Genomic DNA, 21,392 nt, shown 5'->3' with positions numbered 1-21,392 from the left:
AGAGAAACAGGTGGGTAGCAATGAGTAAATGTTGAGCAGTATTTTGTTCTATCTCCATAGCAACAGAATAGAAGAAGCTCTATTAAGATATATTGCTTCCAGCAAGGAGGCAAAATGCCAGCAAGACGGTTTTGCCTTTCCATGTGTCCCCAGCTTAATTTATCTAGTTTATCTCCAGAAAATAAAATAGTTAAAAAGTGTGGAAGACACTGTGTGAATACATTATGAAAATAACATCACCCATATTATACAAAGACATCTCATGATGAGGAACTTCCTTTCTATCTTTCATTCATATGGCAAAAATTACATCTTCAGTATAAATGGTTGACTCTCATTTTATTAGATTTTATTGCTCCATTCATTGCCTAGGCATGCACCCTGCTTTTGACAATAAAATATGAGGAGTAGTGGCAAATGTCACACTTTAACATAAGCCTTACAGACACCTTCTGGGATTGGTTTTGTTCCAGCTGTCAAAATAATGGCATGCCTTTCAACCTGCAACATGGAATGAAGAAAATGTGCAGAAATATAATTGGCTTCTGTTAAATACATAGTAAACAAGAAAGTCGCATTTATAATTATGTGATATGGTGGTTCTGTATCTTACCATGGCAGTAACCTAGTGAATTAGTACATAAGAAGGAACACTGTACCCATTGTGAGGAACCACTGAATCAATATACAGAATATTCCTCTCAAGACCACAGAAATCCAAACAGCTCCAAAGCTGTGGTTGGATCCAGAAAATGCAGTGATCCAATTTTTATTGAGAACAATTTTTTCTAAAATGACCGTGTATGATGATTTGGATTATAGCTATGAATCTAGATGATGAGATTTGGAATTGGTAATAACTACCATGCTTTGGCTACTGTCACTTACCATATAAAATACCAAGGAATGAAAAGATAAAGTGACTATGACTCTGAAATACCCTTGAATTCACTCTATCAATCACTAAAACTTCCTACCGGGACCAACTCCTAACCTCTGCATCCTGTCACCTTGAGTTACCAAGCCTGTAGCACAAGGGTCTTTTGGAGTTGGATGTTTTAGATACAAGCTATATAGTACAGGAGCATCCAGTCAATGCTTCGCATATAAAACACACAAGGGAACAAGAGAATCAATGTATGTCCCATTCTTTGTGTACCAATCAACTAATTTTATCTTGTTTACACTATGGTTCATCAACCTATAAGTGATGCATATTAAAAATAATTGCACATTAGAATCACATGGAATAAAAACTAATTAGATTTTGAGTGAGTTATATCGACGCAATTTGCTTATAGACATTTGCAGCTTCAAATGATCTTTGAACCAATAGTATTTTCTTCCAAGGAGATGCTGTTCTTTAATGCCCTATACTAGTGTAGCCTAGAAAGGTGATAGGGAATGAGAGATCTCCAAGAAGGTGGAGATGGAAATCACAGAGTCTTGCTGGAAAGAGTACACACAGGAACTGAAAGAAAAATGATCTGAAGGTAAGGTATATCTCACAAAGTCTGCCTACAAGATTTCAGACATCCCACAAAGCCACAAATGCTCAATATCCCCAAAGACACTGTTTTCTCATTCTATTCAAAGTATTTGAGACTCTCCTGGCCCTGTGTCATATGTCGACAGATGAAGAACAAGAAAGTTTTATTTACATCTATAAATAATGAGGGTACAACACATCCTACTAGAGGTGGTAAGATCCTGCAGTCTGTTAGTGTGATTAACTGATCAGATGATGCTTTGACATTTTCACTGTAGGAGCTAGCAAATATCTCAGGCTTACAGAAAAAAAAGTGTATGGGTAAGAGGTTGAGTTATAATAGAATTAGTTGTTTTCATTTGGCCCACACATTTTATGTTCTACAGACCATGAACCTCATGAAACACTGCCTTTCTAACAAGAGTAAAAGCATACAGGCTGATGTTTTTATTTAGGTTAGAAACAATCTTGTTTAACACTTTTAAAGACTCATTATTAGATTAATTTCTGCTACAAGAATGTGATGCAATCTCTGCCTAGATAACAGAAGCCATATCACTTGAAAATGTTATCAACCGTTTCTTACATATTTGAGCAATAAAAAATGTGAGATTGTAATGTCTGGTAGAGGCAAAACATCTTCACAAGAAAAATCTGAGAACAAGGTGTATTATTTTTCAACATAAAGTCTCATTTTATTCATATCTAATGAGGCCAATGAACCAAGTTCAAAGTCTCTACTACTATCCTGCCAGGAAGCCAGTTGCCAGGACTCCATCCCTACCATTTGCTGAGCTGGGATTCTGAGAATTACTGGGATTAAATCGAAGCAAGATCTTGCCTGGATGTTTCATAGCTGAGCTTCCTTAGACTTGGCTGGCTTGCAAACCCTGCAGGTCAGCAAACAGGTGTCCGCAGTGCACTGCACTCTCTTGAGCCTTTGAAAATCGTGTGATTACACATTCAGAGATGTCTGTGGAAACTAGCTCTTCTAAAGAGTGGCAATTTAGAACATCATATATCCAATTTCAAACATCCTGCTCTAGTGGCAGATGAGTCATACACTCTATGTCAGCATCTCATCATCTCTGCTCAAGCTTGGCAAAAATATGTGGGCAGAGGCAGCAGGTGAGTAATGGGGTCACTGGGGAGCAGAACATAGATTTATAGATGGGTTTTAGTTCTCCAAAAGGGCTCCTTCTGTTCAACCTCTCTGAAATTTCATCTACAAGGGCCTTAAAGTACCCTTTTTCTATCATGAAGCTGCCTTACACAATACATCATTTTTCACAGATTATCAATAGAAATTGTCAGGTCCTTTATCTGAGTCCTACATGAACAACAATAGCTGAAACTCTTTTATGCTTTGTGTGGGTGAAAATACAAAGGCAGACATAGGGCTCTATCTAGGCAAGCTTTTTGAGAAACATCCCAGAGATAGACATTAGTTTAGAAAGAGGAGGGGTTGGTCAGACAGAGAAGAGACAGATACGCAGACACCACACTAACATCCAACTTTTCTTTACCCTTCATAGTCTGGAAGCATACATGTAGATCAATTGGACTACAGATGTATCTCTACCTTCCCATTACTTACAATTAATCGTCTCCAGATTTTCTGGGTTTTCATTCTTTTTGCTTGCTGTTTTTGTTTTGTTTTGTTTTGTTTTTTGTTTTGGTGGTGGTGGAGGTTCTTGGGTTTTGTTGATTAGAAATCTTAGATAACCCAGGCTGACTAAGGAATCAAAAGTGTCTTGACCACACTGCCTGAATGTCATGATTATAAGAATTCACCACACTGCCAAGTTCCTTTCCATACAGTTTCTTAGAAATGCTGTTAGTGCTCCCATTAGGTTGGATGTCAACCTTTATTGATTATCTGATTAATAAGAAAAGTCTAACACACTAAAGAAATCCTGTTAACTATTTTTGTCTGAAGTCCATGCTCCATACATGAAAACAACCTTGATAGTCATCTATATTGGATTGCAATGACCATAAAATTTAGCAAAGCATCCCTGTGGGTGTGTGTGAGTGTGTGAAAAAGATTTCAAAACCCAGAAGTTTCATATTACCATGAATCCACCATAGACAGACCTCTTATCCCTAAGGCAATAACAAAGAAAACCTTTGGATGTTTACATTGTGGTCTTGAAACATGTACTGAGTGCTCTGTACCAAAGGTAATTTGGGGAAGAAAATAAGGGATAGGGTTGACAGTGAGAGGAGCTGAGATTTATGACCTTGGTTCCCCTTACTCCCTATTTTCTCTCCAGTCCCTCTTCTACCATCAATCCACCAGATTGAAAAGTACCATTTATTAAATTACACTAGCTGCCCATTCATTCTGAGTCACAGCTCACAAAATATCACATTTGTTCCAGTCCAGAGTTAGAGACTCTAAATTGTACCATCTTACAGTTAGACTTGCTTTACTGGCAGAAGAATGACTGTTTTCGGGAAGTCATGTTTATGATAGATTTTGATGTGACGTTTCGAACCAGTCCTATTAGTTCCCAAGAGTTCAAAGAGATGGATTGAAGGCAAGAAGAGACATGCAGGCCCATATCTGTTCTCCATTAGCTTACAAGTAGTATAGGAAGCAAAGACACGGAGGACATCTGCTTGCTTACCACAGCACCTGCCTCCTCACAGAGAGAGAGAGACAGAGACAGAGACAGAGACAGAGACAGAGACAGAGGCAGAGGCAGAGACAGAGGCAGAGGCAGAGGCAGAGAGACAGTGACAGAAAGAGAGAGACAGAGGCAAAAAGCTTTGCAAATTAACAGCCCCAGACTAAAAAGCTAGCATTTATTTCTCTGTCAGTCAGGGACCACAGTACATACAGCAATTATACAAATATATCCAACTCAGTAGACACTTGCATAAATGAACACCCAAGCAGTAAATCCCCTTAATCGGAGAACAGATAATCTCCAATGTGTGGCAAAAATTGTTATTTTTTTCCATGTTTTATTTCATTTTACATTCCAAGCACAGTTCTCCTTCCCACACCTCCTCCCCCTGCCTCCTACTACCACCTCCCCAGCCCATACCCAGTGTACTCCTCCTCAAGGGTAAGGGTTCCCATGAGGAGTAAAGAGAGTCTGGCACAATAGGTGGACCATGGCCAGGCCCCTCTTCCATGCTTTAAGAGTGAGCATGGCTTTCCACCATGGGGAGTTGGCTCTAAATAGCTCATGTACCAGTCGCTATCCTACTGACACTAAGCATGTCATCCCACCATAAGGAATGGGCTCAAACAACCTAGCTCATGTCCCAGGTTGGTATTGTGGTACTAGAGCATGGTTCAGTCCTCTGGAGTCTCCACAGTTGTTGATCCAGAGGCATCCCCATCCCTGACTTCAAACTACACCATAGAGCTATAACAATAAAAAACCCAGCTTGGTATTGGCGTAAAAACCGACAGGTGAATCAATCAAACTGATTCAAAGACCCTGATATGAATCCACATACATATGAACAACTGATATTTGACAAAGAAGCCAAAATGTTACAATAGTCCTGAAATAAGTGGATGTCAATGTGTACAAAATTGCAAACAGATCCATATCTGTCACCATGAACAAAACTCAAATCCAAATGAATCAACATAAATCCAGCTACATTGAACGGGATAGGAAAAAAGTGGGAAGTAGCCTGGAATGCATTGGCACAGCAGACTACTTCCTAAAGATCAGAAGCGCAGACATTGAAAGCAACTCTCAATAAACTCCTGAAACTAAAAAAAAAATCTGTAAGACAAATTACACTGTCAGTAAGGTTTCTGTTCTTATTTATTGGCATTCCTTATTTAAATTTTCTTCTCTGACCTCTTTTATAGACTTTTAAAAATATTATTGAGCTTCTAATCAGTAGAGTCATAAAGTATGTGAATCTCTTCACTCAAAATTATGAGATTCATTTACATGCAAACCACTTGCACACATTGATAATTGTTCATTATCATTACTGTATAGCATTGCATAGTTTGTCTATGCCATAAAATACATTGTCCTATGACTAATAGAAAATTATTTCTTCTTCAATTGTCAGCTACTATGAACAACTTTATGGGATTATGAACAGATTTTGATGGACACAAAGGATCATTACTGATGAGTGTGTACAAGAGGAAATCTGCCGTGTCACAAGACATACTTGTTAGGCCTTGCCAAAATCTACCAAACTTTTTACAGAAGAATTAGTTACTATTAATCCTAGTACCCTTATGTGGCAATTCAGCTTCCTGGATAACTGTTTATTTACGTTCTTTTAAATATAATTACCCGGTTGGGTGTGCAAAAATACCTGTGTGTCTCCAGTAATAGGCAACACTGAAATATTTTTGAATATTTTAAAGGCTCAAGCATCTTTGTTTTGATGTGCCCAATAAAGTGTTCTGCCATCTCAAAGAAATTGCATTATAAGAGCATAGATACAGATGAAATGGACTATAACTCCCAGAACTAAGCACACAAAATAAAAAGCTTATAGGGAAAGGATTTGTTTCTGCAAATGATTCTGAGACAAGCTTATGTTTATAAGTTCAGATATAAACCTATGTAAAACATACAGAAATTAACTCACAGTGAATCATAGACTTGAATACAGGTTAAATAACACTAAGCATTCTAGAAGAGGAATTTAGAAAGAGCTTGATAAATTAAGGTGACATAATGAGTCTTATCAACATCAACAAAAACACATCCCATAAAAACAAAAAAGCCTTTGAAAAACTCCAATATATTTTCACTATAGAGTTTCCAGAGAGATAGTAGTGAAGGGAACATATCTCAACATAATAAAGGCTGTATAATACAAACACACAGCCAACAAAATCCAATATAAAGAAGACCTTGTAGTTATCTTATAATAATCAGAAATGATGCAGCACTCTCCTCAGTACATGCTACTTTTCAATATAGTGCTCAAAGCAAGAACTAGAGCAGTAGAAAATAGAAGGAAATTAAATGTATACAAAGAGGAAAAAAAGGAAATCAAATTATCCATATTTGTAGATGACATGATATTATGAAGCAGAGATTTTCCAAAGAAGTTCTAGCACAAATATTCTAGAAATCATCAACACTTATAGAAATTTGGCAAAATACAAAAATTTAAATCAACTTACAAAAATCAGTATCTTTCCTGTATAGCAATTGAGAAAAAATCATGGACACACTACCATTTATAATATCCTCAAATACAATAAAATATCTTGAACTAAGCATAAATGATGAGGAAAGAGTTCTATAGAGAAAATTTCAAATCTCTGATGAAAGTTATTGAGAAATATATCAGAAAATGATAAGACATCCTGTGTTGATGGATCAATAGAATTAATAACATAAAAATGACAGTCCTATCAAAAGAAAAAATTGAAGATCCAATCCAATCACAGTCAAAATATTCACATCATTCTTTACAGAAACAGAAAAAAAGTCCCTAATATTCATATGTAACAGTAAAGATCCTGGATAGCTACTACAATCCTAAACAAATACGGGAGACATTACCACCACAGATTTCAAAAAGTACTGTACAACTAAAATAATCAAAAGTAATATCAGACAGGCAGAAAAACAGATGTGTAGACCAATGGAACAAACAGAAGACCCAGATATAACTACAAATAACTACAGGTAGGTGATATTTGACACAACCATAAAAAACAAATATTACAAAAAAGACAGCATCTTCAACAAAAGGTGCTGAGATCCCACATGTAGACAAATTAAATTAGATCTGTGTCTATCCTCCTGAACAATAATTGAATCCAAGGAGTCCAAAATTCTCATTTTGAAACCTGAAACACTGAAACTGTTAGTAGAAAATATAAGCAGTACTCTACATGCTATAGGTATAGGGGATAGCGTTCTGAATAAGATTCCTTTTACTAACAAATGACAAATGGAACTTCTTAAAATTGAGGCCCATAACTAAAGAAACAGTTAGGAAGCAATCAATAGTTCTACATAGCTGTGATGACAATGAGCTATAACAATAACATGTATGGAAAGATACCCCTAAAGATCTAATAGTGAAATCCATATTTTGATAGTAACTAACTGTTCTATGATTGGACCTAAAGCCCACGCAGCAGGAGAGAAATCTTGTTTGATATTAGAAACCTAGCCAACTACTCAGGACTTGTTAGGTGATAGAGCTTAGAGGAAAATTTGCTAGTGTCAACTTACTAGAAAAACATAACTCCTAAGTGCATTTTCAAACTTATGGTTACATACACATATAATAAATCTTATACCTAATATACCTTATATTCACATTGTAAAAGCCAAAAAATAATATGAAAACAAACAAAGACTAATTTGGACTTCGTTAAAACTATTCAATTCTGGGCAACATTAAACCTTAAAAAAATCATCCCCATCAAAGATGCTTCTTTTCATAGCAAACACTAAAACCAACAGACCATAGTGAAGAAAACAATGGATTTTGTGGTGCCTAGCTCTAATAGATACATTGACAACACAGCTTCTATATCTAAGTCTCAGGGACCATGAAACAAAAAGGGTCAGAAAGACTGTGACAGCCAGAGTACCAGGATGTCTGTCCTGAGGTTATGTGTCGTAGAAATGACAGAGAAGCTACACACATTATGTCTCAACACATTGAGAGACTAAACAAGACATGGACAATGTTAAATCTATAGATATGTCAGTTTGAAGTGTGAAAAATCTCAAAGGGTTCTTATCCCAAACGAAGGAGAATCACCCCTTTAATCCCAGCATTTTAGAGGCAAAGGCAAGCAGATCCCTGTGAGTTCCAGGCCAGCCTGGTCTACAGAACACGTTCCAGGACAGCCTCCATAGCTACAGAGAGAAACCCTGTCTCAAAAAACCAAAACGGAAAAAAAGTTGTATTTATGTATTTATGATTTTATACATAGATGCACCATTAGTAATCATAAGAGGTTATCAAAATGTAAGGGAATGAGGAGCTACATGTGAGAGTGTGCTTGAGGAAGAGATGTGATAAAGGTTAGAGAGGTGACAGGTGAATTTATGTAATTATATTTGAAACTTTTAAACATTAATATGAAAAGACATGCAGAAAGACAATGTTAAAAAGGGAGAAGAACGCCACATTCTAGCAGGAGGGTTTGAAAAGCACAATACCGCAAGTGTACAATGATCTCTTAAAACTTAAAAAAAAATAAGTCCAATGATTCAATGAAAAGCCAAAAAAAAAGAACAGATGTCTCCTCAAAGAAGACACACAAATAGAAATCTGTGTGTGCAAAGATGTGCAGTTTGTCATTGAGAAAGTGAAAACTAAAGCCATATACCACGATGCTCCTTGGAGTGGCTCAACTCCAAAAGGCAAAGAAGATGACAGTACACTTATGGCAAGCATCTGGGAAACAGGAACATTCACCCATTGCCGACTGGGTTGTGAAGCAGCACAGTCACTTTGGAAGACAGCCTGGCAGCTTGTCAAAGCTAAACACAACATTGCCATACGATCCCACACTCACACCCCTAGTTATTAACCAGCTGATCTGAAAACTCGTGTCCACACACATATTGTGAATGAGACTGGTTACAAAACTTTTATTCATAATCAGTAAACAATCTAACAAGCAGGATTTCCTTCCACCAAGGGATAGGGGAAAGGATAACCTGCTACATTCATGTAACCTGAATACTATTTAGCAATAAAATAGGATGGGCAGACCACAGAAATATATGGAGGATATATGTGTGAGTGTATGTGTGTATGTATTTGTGTGTGTGTGTGTGTATATGTATGTATATGTATACACACACACAAACACATAGAAAAAGGGCTACTTGATGTGTAATTTCCTTTTCAAACACTGTGGAAAAGGAAAAACTGCAGACGTATTTTTGTAGTGCCAGCTTTGGAAGACACAGAACCATGAACATGTGAACCCTCTTCAGAACTGTGAAATTGTCATGTATTAATGGTAACAGTCGGGTGTGCACATCTCTAATCCTTAGCATGCAGAGCTGCACATGAAAACGCCACCCAACATTCAGACTCCCATCAATATGGCAGGGAGAATGCAAACACCGGCTGCAGGTCCTTTGTAACATCGTAGATACTGTTCTGCAAAAACCTGAAGTCTCTTCATGGGCCTATTCCTTACTAGAAATCTTTCCTTCAGTAACCAACGTCGCTATTTTCCAAACAGAAAGAGGCATAAAGAGGCTTAAGAAGAACCAGAGTGAATAATAATTGGGTTTCTTTAGTGACCAGCACCACATTCCTGAGCTCAGGACTTACGGGGATCACAGAGTTAACAGAAAAAGGGAGGGCAGAAAGCAGTCAGATTTGTCTCAGTCCCTCCAGCCCTTAATTATGCCTCATGAAACATCTCTTGCCCTTTTGTTCTATATCACATCTCTCAAAGATCAAGGCATTGCAATTACATTTTGCATCTAAATTTGAGATACGTATGCTCCATCTCAAATCCTAGCCTGCCATTTGCGTCAACAGGACTGTGCACGCAAGAGCTGCGCAAATCCAGTGAAGTGTTTATATCTGCGTCAATGGTGAGAAATCATTTATTAATAATCGCAACGTCACCAGAATGGATGCGGTGCAGTGATGCAGGAAGCACACAGCCTCCCTCCCAGCCAATCCACCCACCATCAAGTGCCCAGTGTAGGGAGAAGGAGCCTAAGGCTCCCCCCACCCCCGACCCAGGTGGGAAGATCAGCGTGCAGGCTTGGTGAAGATTGCACACAGGACCCCGAGACCAGGACCCTCCCCTCCCTCTTTGCAGCTCTGAACGCAAGGGACTCATGACAAGCTTTGCCCTTTACTGATGGCCCTGAAATCAGCTCTCCTCGAGAATTCTAATTTCAAAACAGCCGAGCATCGCTACACAGAAAGCTATTACCAATGTTTAAAAACAACACTGTCTAGAGGGCTCCAATTAATTTTGTCATTAGAAGTGCAAAACAAAATGACAACAACAAAAAAAAAGCCCTGTGCATCTGCACCAACAGTGGGCAGAACCCGATCTGAGCTCTAGGCCTGAGCAGAAACACCAAGAGACCTGAGGACTGTGTACACAGATCTGAGCTCTAGAGACCTCTGCCCTGCTCATCAGTAAGGTGTGGTGGGACATCTTTGCAGTCCTGAGTAAGCCTCTGCAGCAGCTAGCTATGGGGATGAAAAGCTTTACTGAGCATAATCTACATATCTGACCTGAGGGACTGCTTGCTGAGTGAGCCTCTGGGTTTTCACTCTTCATGTTTTTTTAATTTTATTTTATTCAGGGGCTTGTTTTTTGAAATCACCCTCTTAGCGCATCAGGTTCAGAACTCGGCCCTGTAAACATCACCTCTTAATAAACTGGCACAGGATCATAGCTTCGCCATCCATTCACAGAGGAAACAAAGGCCTCAACGTTCAATCCCCCAGTGACCATACCCGCGTTTGCACAGGGAGCAGGTGGTCAGGAAGGCAATTTGTTTGGAGCCACCGAAGGCTGTCTTCCCAGTGATAAAGGGAAGAACGGCTGGTGAAAGGCTGTCAGCTGAAAGGACAGCGTGACATGCCAAGAAGGGTCAGCAAAGACTTAGTCCCACCCCGTCTATCTTACCAGGCTGCACATGCCCCGTGCTTCTGCTGTGACCCTCAAAGACGCACAAGCACAATGATAGATTTTTCCAGGGGGACAAAGAAGGAGCTGCAAGGCCGGAAGCCCCCTCCCTTATAACGGGAGGGCTCTTGGCTTGCTCTTACCTCATTCCTGCACACTTCCCCTCCCAGCCGTTGGGCCATACGTTTGTCCTCAAAATAAGAGCTTTTGCACAAACAGATGGGCACATGCATTTCCAGAGAGTATACCCACCCACCCGCATAGTCTTCCCTGGCTCTTTTACCCCTTGGGTAATGAAACAAGGGCAACAAGGCCTGTTCAAGTCCCCTTGGCTAGGTGGGAAATGGGTATGGCAGACCTGGGTGTATTTCAGAAATCCTAAAACTCCATGATGTGGTCATTCATATTCTCCACAACTCCCCCACAGTCTCAACTGTTACTGCCCAGCCTCAGCTCACACAGATCCCCCTGTGAATCTAGAGGCACTGTGTCTGTTTTGTTGAACTCTTATTCTGCACACGAGCCAGAGAGATCCCTTCAGACCTTCCTGCAGAAGAACAGCAAATTAAAACCACTCAAGTGGAGGCAATTTAAGTCTGAAGAGTTACAGAATATAAAATAGATGATTAGTGCTCTTGAGCCTAGGGAAATGAACAGGCCAGAGGACAGAGCAGAGAAGGAGTCTGCCAAGCCCCCACCACACCTCCCTCCAGCAAGACAGAGAGATATATACAAACAAGTGCCCTGAGCCTACAACCTCCAGTGTGAAGACCCCCTCGATGCACAAAGGAACTCTGCTTTTTCCAATGACCAGCCTCTGTGCTGGCACTCACGTACAGCCAGGCTCTCCACATACACAACCCAGACCCCATAATTTCTGAAGTACCTTAATTCTGAGGGCCCTGCAGTACATTTACCCATTTCTGAATCCCACATAATCATTTTCTTTAGTATTGGAGTGTAAAATGAGGCTAATGGGGAAATAGTGGCCATTTATGAAATGATAGCAATTTTTTTCCAATCTTGTGTTTTGTACTCAGTGCAGAACTTCTGTTCCATTTATGAAACTCTTCAGTCCTCTGTGCCATTATCACAATTTGTTTAATTAAGTCCTTTCAATCTCCATTCCCAGCTCCAAATCACCTTAAACATATGCACCCAAAAGAACTCACCCTGGAGCTCAGAGCCCACAAAAAAAAATCCACAGGTATTAGCCAAAGCAGCCTAATGGCTTTACCTGCGGTGAAACATCACACAACACGCAAGACAACACCCCGAAATTCAGAAAGGAAGGGGGAGGCACAGATAAAGTCGTAATATAACAATTTTCCCTTCTGTTCATGGCCGCAGCTCCCTATTATCCCACCACTCCATGCCACCTGTAACCCCAACTCTCTGTCCTCTCTCTCATCCCTTAATCCCTCACCTCCCACTGACTCCACCTCTCTATGCCCCCAGCTCCTTATGACCTCACCTCTCTGTGCCTGTTTTCTGTACCCCACTTCTCTGCACCCATTCATTCAGCCAGGACCCCCACATTTCTCTGTTCTCCACTCCTCTCCTTCAGGTGAGCCAGAGAAAAAGGAACCACCAGGGTGCCTCCTAGAATCTCCAAGAACACAGAAGTCCCCCATTTTTGTATCTTTTAGAATCTCTTAGAACCTACTTTCCACTTCTGACAGAGGCCATTTTCTTTTCTTCAGAAAGGAAGCCTATACAAAAGGCACCACTAAGTCGAAGTTTCCCTTGGGTAGCCTTGATTTCAAACATGGTGGCCACGCACGAGATTAAATGTTTGTTCTGTCTTCTTTCCCAACACTTTAGGAGTAAACAATGCAAGCAGAAGATGAAAAAAGTGTGTGAGGCTAAGGGGATGTTGCATGCTTGCTTCCTTCAGTCACTAAGAAGCCTTTTCACAGGGGCAAGCTCTTAAATCAGTCTTAGTCACGGCCCTATGTACTATTCACTCATTCTCTAAACAGACACACATTGGTGTGGTAGGGGCAGACAGAGAAACTAATTATTTCCCGGATGTAAAAATGTGGGGAGGTTATTCAGAGAGGACATGCCTGAGGAGTAACTATAAGGCTGTACTAACCAATGAGACACAAAAGGACAGTCATCAGTGAGCTGTCCTATTGCGCCTTTGTAATACCTGTAATATACAGGGGACTAAAGAGATGATGTGTGGGAAATCCTGCACAGCATTGAGAGACCCAGTCTCAAAACATTGAAACTGAAGAGAAATAAAGAATGTCAAAAACAATTCTGCTCAGAAACTGTATCCCCGGGTAGATAGGAAGAACAAGCATGTGGTCACCTAGGCTACTGCATGTCCGCTCTGCTAGGAGCCAATATCATGCAACTTGTGCACAGAGAAATGTGTCACAGATCCAGGAATCCTTTACCTATATTTGATTCCGACTGAAATCTGCACATCTTCACAATCTCAAATCCACGTGTTACAGACCTGGGTCACCTGCTATAATGTGAAGTTGTAACTCTATTGCTAGAGATACATCACAGTTCAGAAACAGGACCTGGAGGAATTGAACTGTAACTAATCTGGAAGCCTTCTCGATGAGGATTAGCTTTCATTGCATCTGAAGGTATTGTGCAAGCTGCCAAAGGAGAAAATAATCCATAGCCCAACCCAACTACAAATGCCTAGAAGCCACAGCAACGACCAGCATGGCAAGGTAAACTGAATGGTATAATAGTATCACTTATGCCTGAGGGGTACTCAACAACTATCTAGTTGGGTTTAAGGTCCACTTAATAAGAGCGAAACGATTTCTGATACTGTAAGCCTAACCAAATACCCATGGCTAGTGAGCCCATAGAACCCTAAAGGAGAACCTACTACTGAGGCTTTCCTAAAGGAGTAGAGTCCCCAGCACCATTCTACAACTCCGTATATATATATCCAGTTTCTCCAGCAGAGATGATCACAAAAATCCACAGTGCTTGGGCTGTCGAGATGGCTCAGAGATTAAGAGCACTGGCTGCTCTTCCACAAGTCCTAAATTCAATCCCCAGCAACCACATGGTGGCTCACAACCATCTATAATAAAATCTGGTACCCTCTTCTGGTGTGTGTATACATAATAACTAAATCTTTAAAAAAATCTCAGTTGACATATCTGTAACAGACAGTTATACTTGTATTTAAGCTTCACCTAAGGGTCAGGGAACACTGGGGAAGAGGGAGAAGAAATACATAAGACGTGTGTGAGTGTGTGTGTGAGTGTGTGTGTTCTGTGAGTGGGAGGAATGGAAGGGGGACAAGAACCCCTGAGCAAATTGGGAGCACTGGGGGGCAGAGGAGGAAGGTGGAAAAAGGAGAAGGGGAGAAGGAGGAAGGAGAACAGGAGAAATGAGACAGTGGAGAAATAGAAGTGGATTAGAAAGGAGATGCCTTGATAAAGAGAACCAGTACAGCATGGAGACAGGTCTGAAACAGAGGGGCATCCACGGGGATAACCCCAACTAAGAAACGAGGCAGTGATGGAGAGGCTGCCTCTGAGGCCCTTCCCCTGTAATGAGATTGATGACTACCTTGGTTACCATTCCCAGAATCTTGACCCAGTAGCTGATGCAAGCAGAACCAGACACTCACAGAACCCAGACACCATACTCGCGGAATCCAGTTGCAGAGAGGGAGGAGAGATGACCAAATGAGCCAAGATGGAACTAGAGATGCCCGCAGAAACAGTCCACCTGGCCTAATGAGAGCACACAGACCCTATTCGTAAAGCAGGGGGAACCAGCATTGCACAAAACGAAGCCCTCTGAAAGTCGGTACCAGCAAGGAGGCCAAGGCAGTCGAGGAAACCTCTGACAGTGGAGCCAGGGTTTATTTCCTAGGTCACAAATGGACTTTGGAAGCCCTTTCCCTATGGAGGGTTACTATTGACGCCCAGATATGGAAAAGAGGGACTGCCCCCTCCCCCAAATGATGTGATTGGTTTTGAGGATTCCCCCATGGAGGGTCTCACTTTGCCTGGGGAGTGGGTGGTGGGTAGGAATCATGGGAAGATAGAAGAGCAAGGTAATGGGGGGAACGGATATGTAAATAAGAGTGTTTCTAAAAATAAAGAATATTAATGTATTTGACTTATAAAATGCAAAAAGTTAAGAAGCTCATAAATTTTACAGGTTTATGGCCTGACTTTGAGTGGGAGTAAAAGAGTTGGAAACAGTATGATTGCAGTTATCACGTACACAATCCTCAAACAATGTTAAAAATGCATGTTCTGTGTAGTGATATATTATTTATGATTTACTGAAGCTTCCCTGGGGATTTAGAAAGCAGTGTCAGCCACAAGCACATACCTTTAATCCTAGGACTCATGAGACTTATATAAGTCAGTATCAGCAGTCAGTAGAGGCATTTATTCTCCAGTCACAATAAGGAGGGGCATTAGTTTGAGAGGAGATCATGCATAGATTAGCCCTTTCAGCCTGAGCTAGAGGTGAGAACCAGTGGTCAGCTGCTTTGCATCCCTGATCTTCAGCTTGAACCCCAATATCAGTCTTTGGGTCCAATTAGTATTTGAGCTACATTTTGCCTGGCTAACTCAGTCAGTAAAGCCTGAGACTTGCATTCTCAGGGTCGTGTGTTCAAGCCTCACATTGGGCGCCAGTTTCTAACATGAATAAAAGACCCAGAGACTGATGTTGGGGTTCAAACTTCAAGCTAAATATTAGAAAAGCAAAGCCTCTGGCTGCTAGCTTCTTACCTCTAGCTAAGGCTGAATGGACTGATCCTGTCTCCAGAAACTCTCACCAAGATCCAGACTGTAACCTTTCCTCAGTGTGTCTGGGGAACAAATGCCTACCTGAGACCTTCCTTCTGTCTTATATACTTCTCTAATGTGGGGGATAAAGGTGTTGCTATAATTCTCTTTTGGACTGATTCACTCTTGGGCAGATCTGGGTGACCTTGGGTTCAAAGAAATCTCTTAATCCTGAGTTTTAGGATTAAAGGTGTGTGCCACCACCTCCTAGCTTCCGGCTGTTGGGATTAAATGTGTGTGCTTGACTTTGCTTGCTGAATCCTCAGGAAAGCTTTCATAAATATGGCAGTATAGTTCTGAAATGGAGACAGCCTTGACTGGAAATTAATAACACAATAATATTTAGAATTCTAAATAGTTGAACATTAATGGATGAACTCTTAAGAAATATTTCCTTTTTGTTTAAATTAGAAACAAGCTTGCTTCACATGTCAATCCAGCTCCCTCTCCTTCCTCTTCTCCCCTGCCTCCCACAAAACCCCCTAGCCCCTCACCCAATCCCCACTCCATTCTCCAGGGAGGATGAGGCCCTTCATGGGGTGATCTCCAAAGTCTGTCATATCATCTGGAGCAGGGCCTAGACCCTTCCCCATATGTCCAGGCTGAGAGGGCATCTCTCCATGTGGAATGAGCTTCCAATGTCCATTCATATGCCAGAGATAAATGCTTATCTAGTACCTGAGGCCTCAAATATTGCCAAGGCCTCCTCACTGACACCCACCTTCAGGCAGTCTGGATCAGTCCCATGCTGGCCTCTCAGCTGTCAGTCTGGGGTCCATGAGCTCCCCCTTGTTCAGGTCAGCTGTTTCTGTGGGTTTCACCAGCCTGGTCTTGACCCCTTTGCTCATCACTTCTCCCTCTCTGCAACTGGTTTCCAGGAGTTCAGTTCAGTGTTTAGCTTTGGGTGTCTGCCTCTGCTTTCATTAACCACTGGATGAAGGCTCTAGGATGGCATACAAGGAAGTCGTCAATCACATTATCAGGGAGGGGCATTTAAGGCAGCCTCTCCACTATTGCTTAGATTGACAACTGGTGTCATCCTTGTAGGTCTCTGGAAATCTCACTAGTGCCAGATCTCTCTTCAAACCTATAATGGCTCCTTCTATTACGGTATCTCTCATCCTGCTCTCCTCTAGTCTTCCCCCAATTCAATCTTCCTGATCCCCCATGTCCTCCTCTCCCCTCCTCTTCACCCCTCTTTCTCCCAGATTCCTCTACCCTACCTCATGCTCCCAATCTCCTCAGGAGATTCTGTCCCGTTCCCTTTCTCTGGGGTACCGTGCATATCTCTCCTAGGGGGAGCTAGCATTCGTAAACCAAAAAGTTTCGCATTAGTCACCCCCGAGCAGTTGTTGTGCTCATGTAGCAACACGGCAGCATCTTCCGAGATGATCCAAACTGATCCTGGTGGGAAAGACCCCACATGAATGGGTTAAGCACCACTTTGCATTCCTTTAGCAACATTATCACTGCTCAAAGTGGGTGTGTGTGAGTGTTTGAGCAGGTTTCCCTATAGTAGGATACAGAGTCCTTTTGGTGTATTTCCAAAAGTGACGTAGTTGCGTCATGTGTTATATCCTCTTTTAGCGTTTCGAGATCATCCCCAAAGTGGCTGCGGTAGTTTCCACTCGCACCATTAGTGAGTAATTACCCTCCGTTCCTCACATCCCTACCAGCATTTACTATCCAGTGAACATGCGTGTGTGCGTGCATGCGTGCGTGCGTGCGTGTGTGTGTGTGTGCATGCGTGTGTGTTTAGTCTTACATATTGTGATTGGAAACAGATGAAAACTCAAAAAAGGTTTAATTTTCTTGACTTCTGTGGATACTGAACATTTAAAAGCATTTCCTGACAATTTCTCATTACACTTTGAGAATTCTGTTTAGTTTTATGTCCCATTTTAAATTGTGTTGATGGTTGCCTTGTGTTTGGGTTATAGTTTTTATATCTTTATTATAGGTCCTAACCCTCTCTCAGATATACAGCTGGTGAACCATTTCCCCAATTTGAAGGTGCCCTCCTTAGTGGAAGGATGTTCTTTACTTCACAATATTATCTTAGTTTCATGATGCCCCATATATTATGTGTTGTTCTTAATGACTGCACTATCACGATCATGTTCAAAATGTCCTTTCCCATGGCAGGAATTTCGGGTGTATTCCTTCTTTTCTTCTCTATTAGATTCTGGATATCAGGTCTTGTGTCAATGTCCTTGATACATTTCAAACTGATTTTTGTTCCATGTGGCAGATAATTATAGAATTCCCTTCTTCTAAGTATAGCTCTCTGATTTTCCCTGCACCAAATATTAAAGATACTGACTTTTTTCTATGTTTATTGTTGATAGCTGACTAAACTTAAAATATCAGGTGTCTATAGGAGAGTGGATTCATATATGAGCCCTTGGTTCAAAATCATTTCAAAAAGATGGTATGCTGATATCAAATTGGTTTCATCTCAGAGATGTAGGAATTTTTCAATTCATATAAATCAGTAAATGTGACCCATCACATTAATAGACTCAATGACAAGAATTGCAAGATCATCTTGTTATGTGAAGGGAAGGACCCTTGACAAAAATTCTTCATCCTTTCAGAATAAAATTACTAGAGGGGTAAAGGGAACATTTAAGCATAATAAAATCAGTATACAACAAGCCCACTACCAATATCATGCTAAGTGAAGAACAATTTAAAGAATTTCAACTAAATGGGGAAAAATATAAAGGATGTTCACTCTCCCAACTCTTCTTTAACAAAGTAGTTAATATTCTGGGTAGAGCAAAGGTAGAATTGAGGAAGACAAAGGGACTACAAATAAGAAAAAAAAAGGAAAAGGTGAAGCATCATTATTTGCATATGATGTGCTCCTATCCCGTAAAAAGAAACCTTACAGAACCAATAAAGAACTTCTATATCTGATGAACACTTATCAAGCAGCAGAATACACAATTAACATATCAGCTCCATTCCTATATACAAACAACAAGCATACAGAGAAAGAAACCAAGAAAACAAGTCCATTCACAATAGCCTCAAAAGATAAAATATCTTGGAGCAAATCTAACCACAGAATTAAATTAATCATACAATGAAGATTTTGATAGACTTAAAAATGAAATAGAAAATATGAGGAGAAAGAAATGCCTCTCATGTGCATGGTTTTGTAGAACTGACATTGGGAAAACTATCATTCCACTAAAAGCAATCTAACATTCAATGCAACCTCCAACAAAACCCCAACACATTGTTATACAGAAATTAAGATTAGAATGGGGTCAAAGAGGAATAAGCAGGATACAGAAGCTGAAAAAGTATTTTGATTTTCATATGGAAACACAAAAAGACACAGGATAACCAAAAACTCTTAAATAATTTTTAAAAGGTGTTATCATCTCAGATTTCAAGTTATGATTCATAATTATACTTGAAAACAAGATAATACTGGCATTAAAGCAGATTATTTTAATTGATGCTGATGTAAAACTGCATCTAGACTTTTTTTCTCAATATATTTTATTTAAATTAGATGACCAACAAAATGTTAAATCAACTTACTTGTTTTCTACATTTTGGAAGCTCAAAATAAATATTGTAAAAGTAGCACAACAGTCAGAGCTTCATATACACACATATGAAAAAAAATAAATTAGAAACATGCTTGCTTCACATATCGAAACCAGCTCCCTCTCCCACCCCTCCTCCCTTGCCCCTCCACCAAACCCCCTAGGTCTCCAGCCAATCCCCACATCATTCCCCAGTGAGGGTGATGCCCTCCATGGGTGATCTCCAGGATGTGTCACTTCATCTGGGGCAGAGCCTAGGCCCTCACCCATGTGTCCAGACTGAGAGAGGTTCCCTTTTATGGAATGGGCATGCAAAGATTGTTCATACACCATGGTAAACAATGATCTACTACCCAAGGCCCCAGACATTTCCGAGGCCTCCTCTCTGACATGACATTCAGGGGTTCTGGATCAGTCCCATGTTGGCCTCTCAGCCATCACCCTGGGGTCCAAGATCTCCCCTATTTTCAAGGTCCGCTGTCTCTGTGGGTTTCACCAGCACAGTCTTGATCCTTTGGCTCATCACTCCTCCCTCTCTGTCACTGGGTTCCTGGAGTTCAGTTCAGTGTTTAGCTGTGTGCATCTACTTCTGCTTCCATCAGTCACTAGATGAAGGTTCTACGATGGTATATAAGGTAGTCATCAATCTCATTATCAGGGAGTGGAAATTAATGTAGTCTCTCCATTATTGTGTGGTTTGCCAGTTGGTGTCACCCTCGTAGATCTCTGGAAATCCCACTAGTGGTAGCTCTCTCCTCAAACCTGTAATGACTCCCTCTGTTAAAGTATCTCTCATCCTGGTCTCCCCCAATCTTCCCTTGACTCAAACTTAATATACCCCCATATCTTCCTCTCCTGGCCTCTTCTCCTTGTCTCTCGTTCCTAGTTCTCTCTCCCCAACTCCATGCTCCCAATCTGCTCATGAGATCTTGATTCATTCCCCTTCTGTGGGGTACCATGCATATCTTTCTTGGGAACCTCCCTGTTTCCCAGACTCACTGACAATGGGATTGTATTGTGGCACTCCCCTGATCCATGTCTAAAATCCATATATAAGTGAGTACATATCATGTTTATCTTTTTGTGACTGGGTTACCTCACTCAGGATGGTTTCCTCTAGTGCCAACCATTTCCTTGCAAATTTTAAGATTCCATTTTTTCCATTGAGTAATACTCCATTGTGTAAATGTACCACATTTTCTCCATCCACTCTTCAGATGTGGGGCATCTAGGTTGCTTCCAGGTACTGGTTAGGACAAATAATGCTGCTATGAACATACTGGAACAGACATCCTTGTTGTATGAATGTGCATCTTTTGGGTATATGCCTAGGAGTGGAATTGCTGGGTCTTGTGGTAGACTGAGTCCCATTTTCCTGAAGGATCTCCATACTGACTTCCAAAGTGGCTGTACAAGTTTGCATTCCCACCAGCAATGGAGGAGTGTCCAGCTTTCTCCACATCCTCTCCAGTGTAAGCTGTCATTGGTGTTTTTGATTTTAGCCATTCTGACAGGAGTTGTTTTGATTTACATTTCCCTAATGGCTAAGGATGTTGAGCACTTTCTTAAGTGTCTCTCAACCATTTTAGACTCCTCTATTGAGAATTCTCTATTTAGTTCTATAGCCCACTTTTTTAAATAGTGTTTACTTAGTTTACCTTTATTTTTTGTTTGTTTTCTCTTCCCTTTTTAATTTAAGTTAGAAACAAGCTTGTCTCACATGTCAATCCCAGCTCCCCCCCTCTCTCTCTCTCTCTCTCTCTCTCTCTCTCTCTCTCTCTCTCTCTCTCTCTCCTCTTCCTCCACCCTCCACACCAACCCCACTTTTTAATTGGATCCTTTGGTGTTTTGAGACTTGCTTCTTGAGTTCTTTGTAAATATTGGAGATCAGCCCTCTGTCAGACGTGGGGTTAGTGAATATCTTTTCCCATTCTGTC

This window comes from Mesocricetus auratus, unplaced genomic scaffold, assembly GCF_017639785.1.
Source record: "Mesocricetus auratus isolate SY011 unplaced genomic scaffold, BCM_Maur_2.0 Super-Scaffold_100030, whole genome shotgun sequence".
NCBI lineage: Eukaryota > Metazoa > Chordata > Mammalia > Rodentia > Cricetidae > Mesocricetus > Mesocricetus auratus.
Note: the sequence above shows the minus strand (reverse complement) of the source record.